This window comes from Jaculus jaculus, chromosome 8 (assembly GCF_020740685.1).
Source record: "Jaculus jaculus isolate mJacJac1 chromosome 8, mJacJac1.mat.Y.cur, whole genome shotgun sequence".
Taxonomy (NCBI): domain Eukaryota; kingdom Metazoa; phylum Chordata; class Mammalia; order Rodentia; family Dipodidae; genus Jaculus; species Jaculus jaculus.
In genome coordinates, this window is record NC_059109.1 from 71,152,372 (window position 1) to 71,170,940 (window position 18,569).

An 18,569-nucleotide genomic window follows, 5' to 3' on the forward strand; every position below is an offset into this window, starting at 1 on the left:
GTGTTATGATTTTATACATAAGGAACCTTAAAGACTCCACAAAAAAAAACTGTTAGGACTGATAAATGCTTTCAGCAAAGTGGCAAGATATAAAACTAGCACACAGAAACCAGTATCTTTTCTACATACCAAAACAAACATGCTATTTGGACTGGAGAGATGGCTTAGTGGTTAAGGCACTTGCCTGCAAAACCAAAGGTCCCAGTTTCGATTCCCCAGGACCCACATAAGCCAGATGTACAAGGTGATGCATGTGTCTGGAGTTCGTTTGCAGTGACTGAAGGCCCTAGCACTACCGTTCTCTCTCTTTCTGGCTATAAAATAAATAAAAAAATTAAAAAAAAAAACATGCTGCTTGAAATTGGTGGAGAAAATTCCATTCATGATTGCATCAAAAAAATCTGGAAAAAACAAGTAAGTTTGGGCAGATATATCCTGAAGGGGTGAATAATGATGCTTCCAGAATCCATAGATTGTTACTGGAAAAATCTAGTGCCAGGAGTGGGATACCTCCCAGTGAGTGTTGGTCAGGAAGGGCATTGAGAGTCCCAAAACAATAGAGGCTAATCTACTGTTCTTGGTGACTCATCAGCACTAGATAGTAAGACCCTATTGCTGAAGGTGCAGAATCCTTTAGTTTTAGGACACTGAGAAATCAAGCTGTAGCTGAACTAGAGGCATTCTCCCTGCTGGCTACCTTTCATAGTGCCAGAAGGTACTATTGAACGAGAAATAGGAGAAAGCTAGACTCTTCAGGCAGTTTCAGTTAGAAAGAGGCCCAGAGAGAACCAATGCAACCTAGCCTTTCAACAAATGGAACTCTTGGCAGGACTGGAACTTGTGTCTGATCAAGACTCAGCTACAAGGCTCTGCCGCGGCGTGCGCGCCTGGCGGGGCCCGACGGTGACGCACGCGCATGCCCGGCCGCTCCTCCTTCCCTGACGCGACATGGGAGGCTGAAGAAACGATGGAATGCCTTCAGGAGTTTCCTGAACATCACAAGATGATTCTGGACCAATTGAATGAGCAGCGGGAGCAGGACCGGTTTACCGACATCACCCTGATTGTCGACGGACACCATTTTAAGGCCCACAAGGCTGTTTTGGCTGCTTGCAGTAAGTTCTTCTACAAATTTTTTCAGGAGTTTACTCAAGAACCCTTGGTTGAGATAGAAGGTGTTAGTAAAATGGCCTTTCGTCATTTAATAGAGTTCACATACACAGCAAAATTAATGATACAAGGAGAAGAAGAAGCCAATGATGTGTGGAAAGCAGCAGAGTTCCTACAAATGCTAGAAGCTATCAAAGCCCTTGAAGTCAGAAACAAAGAAAACTCAGCTCCATTGGAGGAAAATACCACCGGAAAAAAATGAGGCAAAAAAAAGAAAGATTGCAGAAACATCTAATGTTATTACTGAGTCGTTGCCATCTGCAGAATCAGAGCCTGTTGAGATTGAGGTGGAGATTGCCGAAGGCACCATTGAGGTGGAAGATGAAGGAGACGTTAGATGAGGTGGCTTCTGCTGAGCAGTCCATAAAGTACAGACAGAGCACAGGTTCCTCTGACGACTCTGCTCTAGTGCTGTTGGCAGATATTACCAGCAAGTACTGTCAAGGTGATAGGAAAGGGCAGATTAAAGAAGATGGCTGTGCATCTGACCCCATAAGCAAACAGGAACACATGAAATCACACTCCACTGAGAGTTTCAAGTGTGAAATATGCAATAAAAGGTATCTTCGTGAGAGTGCATGGAAACAACACCTAAATTGTTACCACCTTGAAGAAGGTGGAGTCAGTAAGAAGCAAAGAACTGGGAAAAAAATTCACATATGTCAGTACTGTGAGAAACAGTTTGATCATTTTGGACATTTTAAAGAGCATTTTCGAAAACATACAGGTGAAAAACCTTTTGAATGTTCAAACTGTCATGAATGATTTGCTAGAAATAGCACTCTCAAATGTCACCTCACTGCATGCCAGACTGGAGTGGGTGCAAAAAAGGGAAGGAAGAAGCTTTATGAGTGTCAGGTCTGTAACAGTGTGTTTAACAGCTGGGACCAGTTCAAAGATCACTTGATAATACACACTGGAGATAAACCCAACCATTGTACTCTTTGTGACTTGTGGTTTATGCAAGGAAATGAACTAAGGAGGCATCTTAGTGACGCTCACAATATTTCAGAGCGTCTGGTGACTGAAGAAGTCCTTTCGGTAGAAACGCGTGTGCAGACAGAGCCAGTGACGTCGATGACTATCATAGAACAGGTTGGGAAGGTGCACGTGTTACCATTGCTACAGGTCCAGGTGGACTCAGCACAAGTGACTGTAGAACAAGTTCATCCAGATCTGCTCCAGGACAGCCAAGTACGCCACTCACATACGAATGAGCTTCCAGAGCAGGTCCAAGTGAGTTATCTCGAAGTGGGTTGAATTCAGACTGAAGTACGTGTGGAGGAGCTGCATGTTGAACGGGTAAATCAGATGCCTGTTGAAGTACAAACTGAGCTTCTAGAAGCAGACCTGGATCACATGACCCCTGAAATCATGGCCCAAGAGGAGAGAGAGCCTAGCCAGACAGATGCTGCTGAGGCTGCCACAGATGATCAAGAAGGTGCTGAGAGATTGGAGACCAAACAAAGAATATATTCCCAAGCTGAGAAAGCAGAGAAAGACAGAACAGCTATGCCAGTTTTAGAATGAAGTAGCAGGAATATATTTTTAAATTTACATTTTGCTGTGTGACTTGTCCTTGAGCTAACAGATAAGTGGACCAAAGTTGAACTATTTCTTGTTGTGCTAAACTGTTTTTACTGAAACTGATGCCCCTCTTTCCACTTAATGCCACAGAATGGGGCTATTTCTCGTAACAAATGGAAGCTTCAAGAAGTATATTTCTGGTAACTTAAATGGATTATATTCTTACTATAAAAAAAAAAAAAAGACTCAGCTACAGCACCCTCTGCTGGCACTCCACAACTTTCACTACCCAGGTGGCTAGCCCTGGAGCTTGCCCCTTCAAATCTACAAACCAGCGAGCGCCGTAACTGCTAAGTCATCTCTCTAGCCCCTGGCACAGCTTTTGATGACACCATGACCTTCTCCGGGCAGCTTGACAATGTGTGGTACTGACAGGAATGCCTGGATTTTCAAGAGATTTTGATTGGACACCTGTGTCACGCACCTGTCATTCACTCATTCATTCAGTCCATCAGCCTGCATTCAACAAAAACCTCTTGAGCTGCTTGTGGTGGCACATGCCTTTAATCCTAGCACTTAGGAGGCAGAGGTAGGATCGCTGTGAGTTCGAGGCCAGCCTGAGACTACATTGTGTATTCTAGATCAGCATGGCCTAGAGTGAGACCCTACCTCAAAATAAAAATAAGTAAGTAAATAAAAAGCTTCTTGAGTGTCTATGACCCTCTAGACATGTACTAGGACAAGAGGAAAAATGTGATGGACTTTTTAACTGTAAAACTTCTGGCAGTGATGGCAGCGTTGGGAAGGCTGCTCTGACAGTCTTACACAATGGCCACACTTCCCACTCTCCTAGGCATGGTGGACATTGTGGCATCAGGCTGTGGAGACCGGTAACTATACCAACAGTGAAGTCAGACACTATTCAAAGGACAGGGAGAAGGAAACAGCACCCAGGTCGGTGCGCGTTCTGCCAGCTCCTCCCTAGCCAACCTGGTTCAGTCCGCTTCCGAGGTTTATATGAATACTCCAGCTTTGTAGATGGAGTGACAAGTCTTGAAAATGTTCGTGGCCATTAAGAAACAAATTCTCTTGGAATTTGGCTTCTCAGCTTGTTTCCTCAGGTGGGTTACTTGAGAGAAGGTAAATAAAGGCATATTTAGCACCCCAGAAAAGGTAGACTTAAGGATGGGCTCAGTGTCTGTATTGAGAGAAGTCTTGTTCTCAGAAAAATGGGGAGTGAGTGTTCGTGCTCCTGTAATCCACTGCATTCCTAACTACTTATTCTAATGAGAGAAACAATTACTGCACATGACTTAATTAACACAATTTAATACATTTTCTACAATCGCACCTGCTGAATGTTAATCATCTTTAAAGGGAATGACTGATGTAAAATTTTCTTATTCCTGCTACTGAGAAAAACAAAGCTGGGTGTGGTGCCGCACGCCCTTAATCCCAGCACTTGGGAGGCAGAGGTAGGAGGATCCCCAAGAGTTCAAGGCCAGCCTGGGTGAGTGCCAGGTTGGCCTGGGCTAGAGTGAGACTCTACCTCCAAAAAGTCAAAATAAAGAAGGCCAAGGCTGAAATCTGAACCTTATTTCAATTTGTTATTTAAATGGTGGGCTATGAGTAGAAATGTTTCCACTGGCTCTTTCTCACATAGAATGAGAAATTTCTCTAGAATAGAAGATGTTTACATGTCCACTACTGGTCATCTCTTCTATGTCTTAAATCCTTTACTATCAGAAAGGTGTAATATTTGAGCTAGTGAGTTTCTGCTAGCTTGTGGGCATGCCCTCAAACTACTGTATCCATCTTGTTTTTGATGATGTTTTCTGTGCATGTGTTTTTTTTCCTCTTGGAAATAAATTAATATATTGTTTTCCAAAAAAAAAAATAAATCTACAAACCAATGGAGTCTCCCTTTCACATAATTGAATCTGCAGAAAGGATACATTCAATCAACCCTCTCATCTCTTCTTGGATACACAGGAGTGTCTCCCCTCTCACCCAGCATAGCTAGTGGGGGGTGAGGAGCAGAATACTACCTCTTGGTCTGGGTGATTTTTCTGTTTGCCTCTGCTTTATAGCATGGGGTAACTTTTCTCTTTATTTAATTACATGTCATTTTCCTCTGGTCTCTGAATCTGCCATGTCCATAGTTTCCTTACACTCTAAATGTACCACTTGGGGGCTTTCACTAACCCTATGCCTGTTACATGTACAGTTAATCTAAACTCAGGGTGACCATGGGTATAATTCTATTTAGTACTCATTTCTCATCTGAATATTTCCCGTCTGGCATTCTTCCTTAAGCCCCCACCATTTTCCCTCTTAACTCCCTTCCATGGGGAAGCACAAGGTGGATGCTATGTGTGTTCCTTCTAAGACTCCCTAACACAAGCTTTGAGGTACTTTTTAAAAACTTTTAAAATTAACAATGTCTGTAATTGTAGACAATAACCTATGGTAATTCTCTCCCTTTGAAACTCCACTCTTCATCATACCCCGTTCTGCTCTCAATCAGTCTCTCTTTTACTTTGATGTAATCACCTTTTCCTCCTATTATGATGGTCTTGTTTGTAAGTAGTGTCAGGCACTGTGAGGTAATGGACAACTAGGCCATTCTGTGTCTGAAGGAGCATGTTGTAAAGGAGTCCTACCCTTCTTTGGTTCTTACACACTTTCTTCCACCTCTTCAGCAATGGACCCTGAGCCTTGGAAGGTGTGATAGAGATATTTCAGTGCTGAGCACTCCTCTGTCACTTCTCAGCACCATGGTGCCTTCTAAGTCATCCCAACGTCACTGCCACCTGAAAAGAGAAGCTTCTCTAACCAAATAAGAGAGTAGCATTAATATATTGGTATAAACATTAGGTGAAGTGCTTACTGGACAGTTTAGACAGCATAATATATACATTTATCCAGACACCAGCAGACATTACACCCCTAGGTCTCATGACTACCCCTGTTGTTGGTTTTCAGTATCAGGGATGTATTCCCTCCCATGGAGTGACCATCCAGGCCAATTAGAGAGCGCCTGGTTTCCCCATAACAGATGTGCCACTATTGCACCTGCTGGCTCATTTGTCCTGGCTGGCCAAATTTAAAGCTTGCAGTGTCCACTGTTGAAGATCTCCATTGGTGATTTCTGTCTTTCCCATTGAACTGCATGCAGCACTGCTTTTCCAGCTTTCTGTCAGCTGATCTACATGAATAAGGTTTTCAGCTCAGCTCCAGAAGGATTTCTCAGTGACCTTACAGCCCAAGTATGTGGAGTCTTCAGCAATAGGGTTTTACCATCTACTGTGGTGGGGAGCCAAGAACTTTGCCAATGGCCTGTAATGTTTTGGGGGCATCAGGGATTTCCTAGCCAAGAAGTTACTGGAAGGCATCCCATCCCTGGCACTAAAAAATTTCTAATAACCATCTATGACTTCTGAGTGTTCCACTGTCCAAAAAAGTAGGTTTCCATATGACTTACTTATATACTCTTAGATTTTGATTGGCCCTCCCTCTACCTTGTATTTACTCAATCTCTTCCCCTGACCCACTTAGGCCTTTTCACTCCCATTAATCTGTTTCATTTACATACACAATAACATTCTATTAAGTGCCTCCTCCCTCCCTTCCTATTCCCTTTATATCCCCTTTCTACCTTATTGGCCTCTGCTACTGAGTTTTATTCCTACTAACACAGAAGTCCTATAACTTGTAGCTAGGATTCACATATGAAAGAGAAGATGTGATGTTTGACATTCTGGGTCTGGGTTACCTCACTAAGTATAGTACTTTCCAGATCCATCCATATTCCTGCAAATTTCATTTTTCTTTACTGCTGCATAGAACTCCATTGTATAAATGTGCCACTTCTTCATTATCCTCTTGTCAGTTGAGGGACATATAAACTGGTTCCATTTCCTAGCTATTGTGAATAGAGCAACAATAAACATGGTTGATCAAGCATCTGTAAGGTAGTGAGACAAGTCCTTAGGATATATGCCTTGCAGTGGTTTAGCTGGGTCATATGGTAAATCTATTTATAGCTGTCTCATGAACTCCACATTGATTTCCTCAATGGATGGACCAGATTGCGTTCCTACCAATGGTGAAGAAGGATTCTTTTTCTGCATCCTTGCCAGCATTTATGGTCATTTGTTTTCATGATGGTAGCAATTCTGATAGGAGTGAGAAGGAATCAGAACATAGTTTTAATCTGCTTCCTGGTGGCTTGGGAAATAGAATATTTTTCAGATGTTAAATGCCATCTGTGTTTCTTCTTTTGAGAATTCTCTATTTAGTTCCATAGCCCATTTTTAAATTGGTTGTTTGATTTCTTATTATTTAGTTTTTTGAGTTATTTGTATATTTTGGACATTAATTCTCTATCAGATGTATAGCTGGCAAAGATTTTGTCCCAAGCTAAATGTTGCCCCTTTGCTATATTCACAGTGTCTTTTGCTGTACAAAAGGTTTGTAATTCCATGAAGTCCCAGCAGTTAACCCATGGTTTTATTTCCTGAGCAATTGGCATGATATTCAAAAAGTCTTTGCCAAGACTAATATGTTGAAGGGCTTCCCTACTTTTTCCTCTGACAGTTTCAGAGTTTCAGGTCTGATGTTAAGGTCTTTGACCCATTTGAACTTAATTCTTGTGCATGGGGGGAGATAAGTATCTATTTTCATCCTTCTATAGATGCATATCCAGTTTTTGCAGCACCATTTGCAAAAGAGGCTTTTTCCAATGAATATTGTTGGCATTTTTGTTGATGATCAGGTGGCTTTAGCTACCCATACTTACATCTGGGTTCTCTATTCTGTTCCATTGATCTATATGTTTGTTTTGTGCCAGTACCATGCTGTTTGTGTTACTATGGGTATGTAATATAGGATAAAATCAGGTATGGTGATAGCACCAGCTTCATGTTTGTTGCTCAAATTTATTTTAGATATTTAAGGTTTTTTGTGCTTCCACATGAATTTTAGGATTGTTTTTTTCATTTCCATGAAGAATGCCATTGGAATTATGATAGGGATTGCATTAAATGTGTAGATTGATTTTGGTAAGATTGCCATTTTCAATAACTTCCAGTGAGTTGTTGGCCAGGGAGGTCCCTGATGCCCCCAAAACATTATAGGCCATTGCCGAGGCCCTTGGTTTCCCACCAGGAATTGATGGCAAGACCCTATTGCTGAAGACTCCACATACTTGGGCTGCAAGGCCACTGAGAAATCCTGCTGGAACTGAACTGAGAACCTCCATGTAGACCAGCTGACAGAAAGCTGGAAGAAGCCATTCTTCATGCAGTACAATGGGAGAAAGAGAAAACACCAGTGAAGATACTCAACAGTGGACACTGCAAGACTTATATTTGGCCAGCCAAGCCAAATGAGCCAACCGATGCAATAGTGGCATGTCTGTCATGGTGGAAACCAACAACCCTCTAATTGGACTGGAGGCCTGCTCCATGGGAAGGAATACATCACTGATACTGAAAACTTAAAACAAGGGTAGTCATGAGCCCTAGGGGTGTAATATCTGCTGCTTTCTGGATAAATGTATATACTGTGCTTATCAAACTGCCCAGTAAGCCCTTCTCTTAATGTTCATACCCTTATATCAATGCTACTCTCACTTTAGGTAGAGAATCTTCTCTTTTCAGATGGCAGTGACCTTGGGATGACTCAGAAGGCATCATGGTGCTGGAAAGAAGTGACAAGAGTTCTCAGTACTACAATATCTCCATCACACCCTCCTAGGCTCAGGGTCCATTGTGGAAGAGGTGGTTCCAAAGGAAGGGTAGGACTCCTTACAACGTGCTCCACCAGACACAAAATGGCCAGGATATCCAATGACTTCACAGTGCCTGACACTACCTACACAAGACCATCATAATAGGAGTAAAAGATCATGACATCAAAATAAAAGACACTGCTTGAGATGGGGAGAACGGAGTTTCAAACGGGAAAGTGGGGGGAGTGAGGGTATTACCATAGGATATATTTTTAAATTTTGTTTATTTATTGGAGAGCAACAGACAGAGAGAGAAAGAGGGAGAGAGAGTAAGAGAGAGAGAGAGAGAAGAGAGAGAATGGGCGTGCCAGGCCTTCCAGCTACTGCAAACGAATTCCAGATGCGTGCACCCCGTTGTGCATCTGGCTAACGTGGGTCCTGGGGAATCAAACCTTGAACTGGGGTCCTTAGGCTTCACAGGCAAGCGCTTAGCTGCTAAGCCATCTCTCCAGCTCACCATAGGATATTTTTTATAATCATGGAAGTTGTTAATTAAAAAAATTTTAAATAAAATAAAATAAAAAGATTGCCATTTTCACAATATTGATTCTTCCAATCCATGAACAAGGGATGTCTTTCCATTTCCTAGTGTCTATTTCTTGCTTGAGTGTTTTAAAGTTGTCATTGTAGAGATCCTTTACTTCCTTGGTTAGGTTTATTCCAAGGAACTTTATTTATTTATTTTTATGTAGTTGTGAATGGAAGTGATTGTCTGATTTAATCTTCTGAGTTTTTGTTGTTAGCATATAGGAAGGCTACTAATTTCTGTGTGTTTATTTTGCATCCTGCTACATGGCTAAAGTGTTTGTCAGCTGGTAGAGTCCTTAGGGTTGTTTTTGTATAGAATCATATCATCTCCAAAAGATCTTTCCTTTCCAATTTGTATCCCTTTTATGTGTCTCTTGCCTTATTGCTATGGCTAAGACTTCCAGTACTGCATTAAATAAAAGTGGGAACGGTGGGCACCTTTGCCTTTTTCCTTATTTTAGGGGAAAATCTTTAAGTTTTTTCCCATTTAGTATTATGTTGGCTGTAGGTTTGTCATATATAGCCATTATTATGTTGAGATATGTTCCTTCTAGTCCTAGTTTCTACAGGATTTTTACCATGAAGGGATGCTGAGTTTTGTCAATTTTTTTTCTGTATCTAATGAGAATATCATGTGATTTTTGTTCCTCAGTACATTTATATAATGTATTACACTTATTGCATTTGGATATGTTAAACCATCCCTGTATCTCTGGGATAAAGCCAACTTGGTTGGGGTGAATGATCTTCCTGATATATTCTTGCATTCTGTGTGCCAATATTTCGTTGAAAATTTTTGCATCTATGTTCATGAGGAAGATTGGTCTGTAGTTTTCTTTCCTTTTCTTTTTTTCTGTTCTTTTTTGATCTGTGTTTGGTTTTGGTATCAGGGTGATGCTGGCTTCAAGAAGGAGTTTGGTAGGATCCCTTCATTTTCTATTTTATGGAAAGTTTGAGAAGTACTTGTGTTAGTTTTTCTATGAAGGTCTGGTAAAATTCACCAGTGAACTTATCTGGGCTTGGACATTTTTAGTTGAGGGATTTCTTTAATAACTGCTTGGATCTCCATACTTGTTTCAGTTGTATTTAAGTGGTTAATCTTACCTTGATTTAATTTTGGTAGGTCATATAAATCAAGGGAAATATCCATTTCTTTCAGATTGTCAAACTTAATGGCACATATGTTCTTATAGTAAGTTCCTATGATTTTTTAAAAATTTCTCTGGTATGTGTTGTGATGGTGTGTTTTTCATCTCTAATTTTATTAATTTGTGTCTCTTCTCTCCTTCTTTTGGTCAGATTTTCTAGGGGTTTATCAATCTTGTTTATTATTTCAAAGAACCAACTCTTTGTTTCATTGATTCTTTGGATTTTTTTTGTTTGTTTTTATGTCATTAATTTCTCCCCTAATCTTTATTATTTATTCCTGTCTACTGATTTTTGGTTTGCCTTGTTCTTCTTTTTCCAAGGCCTTAAGGTGAAACATTAAGTTGTTTACTTGTGACCTTTCTAATTTCTTAATATAGGCACTTGAAGCTCTAAAATTCCCTCTTAGGACTGCTTCCATTGTGTCCCAAAGGTTTTGGTGTGTGTATTCTCATTATTGTTTGATTCTATAAATTTTTTTATTTCCTTCTTGATTTCTTCAATGACACATCATTTGGTAGTGATTGTTTAGCTGCCATGATTTTTTGTATGCTCTATAGCTTTTCTTGCTATTGATTTGTAATTTGATCCAATTGTGATCAGATAGAGTGCAAGGAATTATGTCAATTTTCCTGTATTTGTTACAATTTGCTTTGTATCCTAACATATTATATCCTAATATAATCCATTTGACAGAATGTTCTTTGTGCTACTGAAAAGAATGTGTATTCTGCAGCGTTTGGATGAAATGTCCTGTAGATATCTATTAGGTCCATTTGTTCTATGGCCTCATTTAATTCAGATGCATCTCTGTGTTGTTTTTTGTTGTTGTTGTTGTTGTTGTTGTTGTTGTTTTTCTGGATGACCTGTCAATTGATGAGAATGGGATTTTGAAGTCACCCACTATAACTGTGTTTGGTGTAACCTGTGACCTTAGTTCTAGTAGAGTTTGTTTGATGAAATTGGGAGCCCCCACATTAGGTGCATATATGTTAAGGGTTATAATGTCCTCCTCTTGGAGTGTTCTTTTAATCAATATAAAGTGACTTTCCTTATCTTTCCTAACTAATGTTGGTCTGTAGTCTACCTTGTCAGATACTAGGATAGCAATCCCTGCTTGTTTTCTAGGCCCATTTGCTTGAAACACTGTTTTCCAACATTTCAACCTAAGATAGTGTCCATCCTTTGAAGAAATATGAGTTTCTTGGAGGCAACAAATTGAAGAATCCTGCTGTTTTTGCTTTGTTTTTGTTTTTTCAATGTAGGGTCTCACTCTAACCCAGGCTGACCTGGAATTCACTCTGTAGTCTCAGAGTGGCCTCAAACTCATAGTGGTCCTCCTACCTCTGCCTTCAAGTGCTGGGATTAAAGGCATGCACTGCCATGCACAGCTGGATCCTGCTTATTAACCCAGTCTTCCAACCTGTGTCTTTTGGTTGGGGCATTGAGGCCAGTGGTATTAAGAGTTTTATTGAGGGCTGGAGAGATGGCTAAGCAGTTAGTCATTTGCCTGAAAAGCTAAAGGACCCAGGTTCAGTTCCCCAGGACCCACAATAGCCAGATGCACAAGAGGGTGCATGTGTCTGGAGTGCATGTGCAGTGGCTGGAGGCCCTGGCATACCCGTTCTCTCTCTCTCTCTCTTACTTTCTATCAAATAAATAAAATACTTTTAAAAAGAGTTATCATTGAAAGGTGTGTATTAATTTTTGCCATTTTCCTTGTTTTGTAGTTCTCCCAGTTTTACCTTTTCTGTCTTGTATTAACTAGTATTTGAGTATGTTTTTTTTTTTTTTTCCAGGTTCCTTTTATGTGTGCTTTTCTTTCTCTGCAGCATGGAGGATCCTTTCAAGTATTTTCCATAGAGCTGGTTTTGTCTTCAAATATTCCTTTAGCCTGTTTTTGTTGTGGAATGTCCTTATTTCTCCATCTATTTGAATGGATAGCTTTGAAGGATAAAGTAACCTTGGTTGGCAGTCATTATCTTTCAGAACTTAGAATACATCATTCCAAGCCCTTCTGGCTTTTAAACTTTGTGTTGAGTAATCTGCTGTGATCCTGATGGGCTTGCCTTTGCATATGACTTTATTTTTCTCTATAACTGCTTTCAATATACTATGTTTGCTTTGTGTGTTTGATACTTTAATTATAATATGGTGAGGAGTTGTTCTTACCAGGTTTTGTCTGTTTGGGGGAAGTTATCTTCTCTGATTTTGTTGAAAACACCTACTATGCCTTTGTAATGAAATTCCTCTCCTTCTACTATACCCTGAATTATTATGTTTGATCTTTTCATAGTGTCCCAAATATCTTTAAATTCCAATTCATACTTTCCTATTAGCTTGTCTTTCTTTGATGGACTGTATTATTTATGCCACCAGGTCTTCTGGTTTAGATAGTCTGTTCTCTCTTTCATCAATTTTACTGGTGAGACTTTCTACGTAGTTTTTTATTTTACTTCCTCTGTTTTTCATTGCAAGTATTTCTGACTGATTTTTCTTTATCATTTCTATTTCTTTATTTATGTTGTACATTGACCTTCTTATTTCATTAAATTGGTTTCCTGTGTCTTCTTTGATTCCTTTGATTTCCTCGAACATATTTGTAATCATTCTCTTGAAATCTTTCTCAGGCATTTCCTATAAATCAGTCTCACTGGAGGTAATTTCTGATTGATTTGTAATTTTTGGTTGATTTATATTGTCTTAGTTTTTGTGTTTATTATAATATAAAGATTTTTACATCTTGGATTAATTTAATACTTGGGTTTTCTAATTATTTGTAATATTATTAGATGTATCAATCAAGCTGATGTTATATATCTTCAGGGTAGGAGCTTAAGATGCTAGGTGTGGCTCTTAACACTCTCAGGTGTTGGGTTTGCCTGCTATGAGAGTACTTGAGTAGGCTGTGTGGAACAAAATACCAGCAAATTCTAAAATTTAACCAAACAATATACACATTCAATGAAAAACAGCACAGAGTATTTATGCAAGAGTATGTATTATGACAAACAGATCCTCTAACAAAGTCAAAGTCCATAAGGATATATGTTGCCCCACACCCTTAATCCTGTCAACTGGGAGGCTGAGATTTGTGGTCTGTAGAGGGTGCCAAGGTCTTCTACTAAAAAGTGAGGTGTGTCAGAAATTACCAATGGCAGCAGAGAAGTAGGAGAGATCCAGAGCATCCAAAGCCCACATAGGAAGGCAGAAGTGGCTCCAGCAACAGTGGCACTAGGTCTGTGGGGCCACAGCTGCAAGGCCTGGATTTAGCTGCAGGAAAAGTCAGGTGAGGGTATTTTTCACTCACACCAGAGCTCTTCGCAAACTCAAGAGACATGGAGAACTGCAGAGAACAACAGAGAAGATCATGAGGTAGAGGATCACATGGACCAGCAGAAGAAATAGAGCCACTGTTGGCAGCCTCCCCTCCCCCCCCCACCAGCTCAAGCACCAGCAAGCACCAGAGACCAGGGGAAGGGAGATCACAGCACCCAGCACCAGCTACCAGAGCAGTGATCCAACAACCCAGCCAGCCTACTTGAACCCACAGTGCACCAAAGAGGGACCCAAGCAGGAGTGCAACATAACAGACCAAAATCATCCCAAAAGGTAACTGGGATTACATCAACTCAGTACCCATCAAATAAGCCTGATATATATAGGCCTGAACTGGAAGTGTTAATTGCACCTTCCATATCAGGATAAATTATATGTTAAATTTTATGGATGGTCAGATTTGCCATTCTTTTTTTTTTAATTTTTATTTATTTATTTGAGAGCGACAGACACAGAGAGAAAGACAGATAGAGGGATAGAGAGATAATGGGCACACCAGGGCTTCCAGCCTCTGCAAACGAACTCCAGACACGTACTCCTCCTTGTGCATCTGGCTAACGTGGGACCTGGGGAACCGAGCCTTGAACCGGGGTCCTTAGGCTTCACAGGCAAGTGCTTAACCACTAAGCCATCTCTCCAGCCCAGATTTGCCATTCTTAAATAAGCTATATTTTGGATTTGTTATCTGTTGCTTCTTGATTTATAGTGGCTTTGCTTCCACTTCTGTTGTACATTAGGGAAGGGTCTCACTTGGTCACAAGCTGATTTGGATCCCTCAACAGACCAGAAACCTTAACCTCCTTGTTTACAGGATTAAGGGTGTGGGGCACCACACACCCTAAGGGACAGTGATATTGTTAGGGGATCTGGTTGTCATACTATCTACTCTTGCATAAATACTCTATGCTGTTTTTCATTGAAAGTATACAATGTTTAGTTAAATTTTAGAATCTGCCTGTATTTTGTTTCACTCAGCCTACCTGAATACTCTCATATCAGGCAAACCCAACACCTAGGGTCACTTCTATAGATACTCTGAGAGTCTTGAGAGCCACACCTAGCACCTTAAACTCCTACCCTGAAGATATATAACATCAGCTTGACTGATACATCTAATAATACTGCAGTTAACCAGAAAATCCAAGCCTTAAATTTAATCCAAGATGTAAAAATATACATTATAACACAAGAAACACCAAACCCAAGGCAATATAAATCCACCAAAAAGTATTAATGCATCAGAAATGACCTCCAATGAGAATGAGTTAGAGGAAATGCCTGAGAAAGATTCCAAAAGAATGATTATAAATATGCTCAAAGAAGTCAAAGAGGAAATCAAAGGTGTGAAAGAGGAAATTGAAGGAATTAAAGAAGACACAGGACACCAATTTAGTAAAATAAAGAGGTCAATACTAGACATAAATAAGGAAATAGAAATAATAAAAGAAAAACCAGTCAGAATTACTAGCAATGAAGAACACAGTTAGTGAAATATAAAACTCTATAGAAAATCTCACCAGTAGAATGGATGAAGGAGAAGACAGAATATATAAACTAGAAAACCAGGTGGCAGATCTAATACAGCCCAACAAAGAGAAAGACAAACTAATAGGAAAGTATTAATAGGAATTTCAAGATATTCAGGACACTATGAAAATATCAAACATAAGAACTCAGAGTACAGTAGAGGGAGAAGAATTTCACTCCAAAGGCACAGTAGGTGTTTTCAACAAAATCATAGAAGAAAACAATTGAGCTGGGGAAACTGGATATTTCTATGTAGAATACTAAAAGTAGATCCTTCTCTCTCTTCATGCACAAGAATGAACTACAAATATATCAAAGACCTTACCATAAGACCTGAAAGATTGAAACTGCTAGAGGGAAAGTAGGGGAAACAGACATGATACAGGTATACATACGGACTTTCTGAATAGGATTGTAGTCCCTCAGAAATAGGAACTAAGGTCAATAATAAAGAAATGGGACCTCATGAAATTGAAAAGTTTTGTATAGCAAATTGAATGAAAAGCCAGCCTATAGAATAGGAGAATATCTTTGTGAGGTATACACCGGACAGAGTATCAAAAAGTAGAATATACAAAGACCTGAAAATGCTTAATAAGAAATCAAATAACAACTGGTCTGAGTTCAATACATGGTCTATGCGCAGACAGGCATGGTGGTGTGGTGAATAGGTCAGATGCTTGTCTCCTGGCTCCCCCCAGTGCCCTGGTCTGAGTATTCTGAGTGGACAATGTGCAGGTGGGCGTGGTGGTATGGAGTAAGTAGGCCAGACCACTGTTTCCTGGCTCCTCCCAGCACCCTGGTCTGGATTCCCTGTTCATATAGTGTGTGGGTGGGCATGGTCGTGTGAAATGAGTGGGCTGGACCCTGTCTCCTTGCTCCTCCAAGCACCCTGCTCTTGGCTGCCTGTGTGGATGGTGTGCAGGTGGGCAAGGCAGTGTGGAAAGGTCAGACCCCTGTTTTCTGGCTCCTCCCAGCTCCATGGTCTGGGTTCTCTGCACCAGTTTGTGTGCTGCCTGGCACAGCAGTGTCAAGTGAGTAGGCCAGACCCTTGTCTCCCAGCTACTGCAGTGCCCTGGTCTGGGTTTCCTGTGCTGGTCTGTGTGGAAAAAAGGCAATGAAAGTGAAAAAACTGAGGGATCTCCACAAAAGATGACCAGTTCTACAATGAAAGCCCCGAATGAAATCATACAGAAATCCATTCCCCAAATGAAAACACAACCAATGAGACCCTGATCAAAAAAAATCATGTAACTAAAAGCAAGCAATCAAAGAACCAACAATCATATCAATGAAATTGAATAGAATCGTCTCCTGGAGTATTCAGCTTTTGGACAGTAGGCTTAAGTTGATGGAAGAAAACATTTGAACCCTCCAAACAGATATGAATAAATTGAAGGTGTCTGTGCTGGAGAGATGGCTTAGCAATTAAGCACTTGCCTGTGAAGCCTAAGGACCCTGGTTCGAGGCTCTATTCCCCAGGACCCATGTTAGCCAGATGCACAAGGGGGCACACACATCTTGAGTTTGTCTGCAGTGGCAGGAGGACCTGGTGGAGCCATTATCTCTCTCTCTCTGCCTCTTTCTCTCTGTGTCTGTTGCTCTCAAATCAATAAATAAAAATAAAAATATTTTTAAAAATTGAAGGTGAGTCAAGAAATAGAAGATCTCAATAACCAGTTGATAAAGCTTAATGAAGACTTGATCAATTGCAAGAATGAATTTCAGGAAGCATTAATAAAATAAGAACTCAAACTGAAAGCACACCTCAAAGAAGAGATGGACATAATGCAAAATAAAAACGGAAAACAAAACTCAAATAGAACTTATAAAAACCTCTCTAGAACCACCCCCCCAACCAACAAAGTTACTCATGTGGAAGACAGAACCTCTGATTTGGAAGACAAGACAAAAGAAACTGATCAGGAGGATAAAAACTTTGCTAAGTTCAAAAAAATCAAGGGAACAGAATAAAAGGGAACTGTGGGATACCCTAAAACAACCAAACATTTAGACCATGGGTATGTCAGAAGGGTAGGAAATCCATGCCAGAGGCATGGAGAATAGATTCAACAAAATTATTGACAAAAATTTTCCAAATCTTTCAAAAGAGATACCCACCCAGATACAAGAAGCCCACAAAACACCAGATAGGATCAAAGAAAAAACTCTCCAAAACACATCATAGTTAAAACTCTCTACAATTAGAACAAATACAGAGTGTTAAAAGCAGCAAGGGAGAAACAACTCACAACAAACAAAGGAAATCCCATCAGAATTACATCAGATTTCTCAGTGGAAACCCTGAAAGCTAGAAGGACCTGGAATGGAACACTTCAAAGTCCAAAAACCTATGGCTTCCAACCTATACTATTCTACCCAGCAAAAGTATCACTCATAATACATGGTGGAAAAAAAAAAAAAACTTTCCATGAAAAAAAGTCAACTCTATATGAACACAAAGCCAAACCTACAGAGAATACTTGAGGGAATGCTCCACACAGAAGAGTCATACAACCAATCTCAAGAGCCAACAAGATCACAATAACCAAAACAGACCAAGCTCAAAATAGTATAAAACAGAAAAAAGCACCAAACCCCATAAAATACCTCATCATAGCAGCAATTAATTCAAACCTCACAGTAATAAATAATAATGAACTTAACTCACCCATCAAAAGACTCAGGTTATTGAGGTAGATCAAAAAACCCTTCTATCTGCTGTCTTCAAGAAACCCACCTCGCCACGAAAGATAGACACCTCCTCAGTTGGAAAATGATATTCCAAGCAAATGGAAATAATAAACAAGCAAGTGTTGCTATATTAATATCTGATAAAAATAGACTTCAAACCAAGAGTAATCAAAAAAAGACAAAGAAGGCCACTTCTTACTCATCAAGCCAAACAGAGGTGCACCACAGTTTATAAAACAAAACATACTTGACAATAAAACAGAAATAAACACTAACACCTTCATAGTTGGAGACTTCAACACTCCACTCTCATCAATAAGTAGGTCATTCAAGCAGAAAACCAACAAGGAAGTAATATATCTCAAAACATCATAACTCAACTAAACCTAATGGATATATACAGAACTTTCCACTCCAGCTCTACAGAAGACACATTCTTCTCAGCAGCTCATGGAACCTTCTCCAAAATTGGTCATATATGAGGCCATAAAGTGTGCCTCCATAAAGTCAAAGAAAATTGCAGTTACTCCCTACATCGTGTGAGATCAAAATTCTTTTAAGCTAGAAATTAGGGCTGGGGGGGGGGGGGTATGGCTTAGCATTTAAGCCATTTGCCTGCAAAGCCAAAGGACCCAGGCTCAAGTCTCCAGGATGCACATTAGCCAGATGCACAAGAGGGCATACATGTCTGGAGTAGGTTGGCAGTGGCTGGAGGCCCTGGCACACACATTCATTCATTCTCTCTCTCTCTCTCTCTCTCTCTCTCTCTCTCTGTCTCTCTCACTCTTTCTGTTAAATAAATAAATAAAGCTAGAAATTAACAGCAAGAGACACATCAAGAACT

General features: G+C 40.1%; 1 protein-coding gene and 1 pseudogene across 3 annotated transcripts in view; one reads left to right on the forward strand and one right to left on the reverse strand.

Moving 5' to 3' along the window:
* LOC101603359 (probable ribonuclease 11) overlaps nucleotides 1-18,569 on the reverse strand; it is a 66,111-nt gene that overhangs the window by 19,167 nt on the left and 28,375 nt on the right. The window lies entirely within an intron of this gene.
* On the forward strand, nucleotides 959-2,906 carry LOC101603650 (annotated as a pseudogene).